Genomic DNA, 1,563 nt, shown 5'->3' with positions numbered 1-1,563 from the left:
ATACTCCACATGTTATCTCTCCAGGACAGACTGTTGGCTTCTTCCTTATTCCTATAAACCAGCAGTTCTTCGCCTTTTCTATGACATGGACCCCTTTCGCTGTCTGATGAAGCACCGGGACCCCTTCTCGGAAAAGTGTTTTTGGAAAGATTATCAGAGTGGTTTCAGCTTTTGCTGTTACTAAGCTGCCATCTTGGCTCCACCACCAGAAGAATGTTTTAAAATGCATAAGATTATGCACATAAGATTACAAGGAAAACCACTTATACTGAAATACAATTTTCAAAATATTTTTTAGAAAGTTCATAGACCTGAGATTGAGAATCTCCGCTATAAGCCATGATTCTATGAATGCAACCCAAGTACACATTAGCTTTGGGGGATATTTCATTTAATCTGGCAACAGCTCATTAGGTGGGTAAAATAGGTATTATTATGCCCATTTAACAGATGAGGATGGGACACTGATTCTCAAAAAGACTAAGTGACTTGCTTATGGTTCTAGAGCTACTAGAATTCAGTCGTGAAGTCAAGCTTTTCTCATTCCAAGTCCAGTTGCTTTCTTCACTACCTTAAATTACCTAATTGTGAGGGTTACATGGAGGGAAGGTATGATTTTTACCTTTCCTACTATCCTCTGCCCACTTCCTTGCACACAGCCACCACCTAACAAATGCTCCTTGATGGATTTTGTAGGAATCTATTATCTATTATCTATCTGTAGGAATAGATAATCCATTTCTACAAGTCTTTCTTTTCCTAAGATTCTAATTCTAAATAATTGGAAGCCTCTACTTCTTTTCACCCTGAGATAATTCTAGAAATAATTGTTGGTACTGGGTCCCAGCCCAGTTTTCTATATACCTTTGGCAGAAAAACCCTGTATTATGAAATCTCTTCTATTGAAAAATTGGGGCTTTACAACAAATATTCTAGTTTTGCAATGACCTTTCCCCTCCGTGCAATCCACAATAATGCTGATATCCATGAGGAAGACGTAAAAAGCACTACCTTGTTCTCATCTGAATTTTCTTGGGAAATGTGACATTTGCTGAACTTCCCATCTGTGTGTGTCCTTTGCCCTTTTAGCCCCGGGCTTTCATGTGAACAGAAGTGGCTAACACTCTCTTAATTTTTGGAGTACTAGAAAGACAACCCCCTCCTCCCCACTGCTCCGCACTAATCCATCTTCTGCTTCTCTCTCAAATTGGTCTTTCCAAAATGAACGTCTGATCATATCACACACCCCTTCCCAAGCTCCATTTGATAAATTCAAGTGGTTACTAATTACTTCCAGAATCAAATCTAAAATCCTCTGACCCTTCCCTTTGTTTCCAATCTTCTTACAACTTATTCCACATACTATGTTCCCCAGTTGACTGTCCCACATGTCTAGAACTCTCTCCCTCGTCCTCCCCTTCTGGTTTCTCTGGGTTATTTTAAGTGTTAGCTAAAGTCCTACCTTCTTCCAGAAACTTTCCTCAGAACCTTAATCCCATCCCTCCCTTGGGAGATTACTTCCCAATTATCATATATATATATATATATATATATATATATATA

The sequence above is a fragment of the Gracilinanus agilis genome, chromosome 1, assembly GCF_016433145.1.
Source record: "Gracilinanus agilis isolate LMUSP501 chromosome 1, AgileGrace, whole genome shotgun sequence".
Lineage (NCBI taxonomy): Eukaryota > Metazoa > Chordata > Mammalia > Didelphimorphia > Didelphidae > Gracilinanus > Gracilinanus agilis.
Note: the sequence above shows the minus strand (reverse complement) of the source record.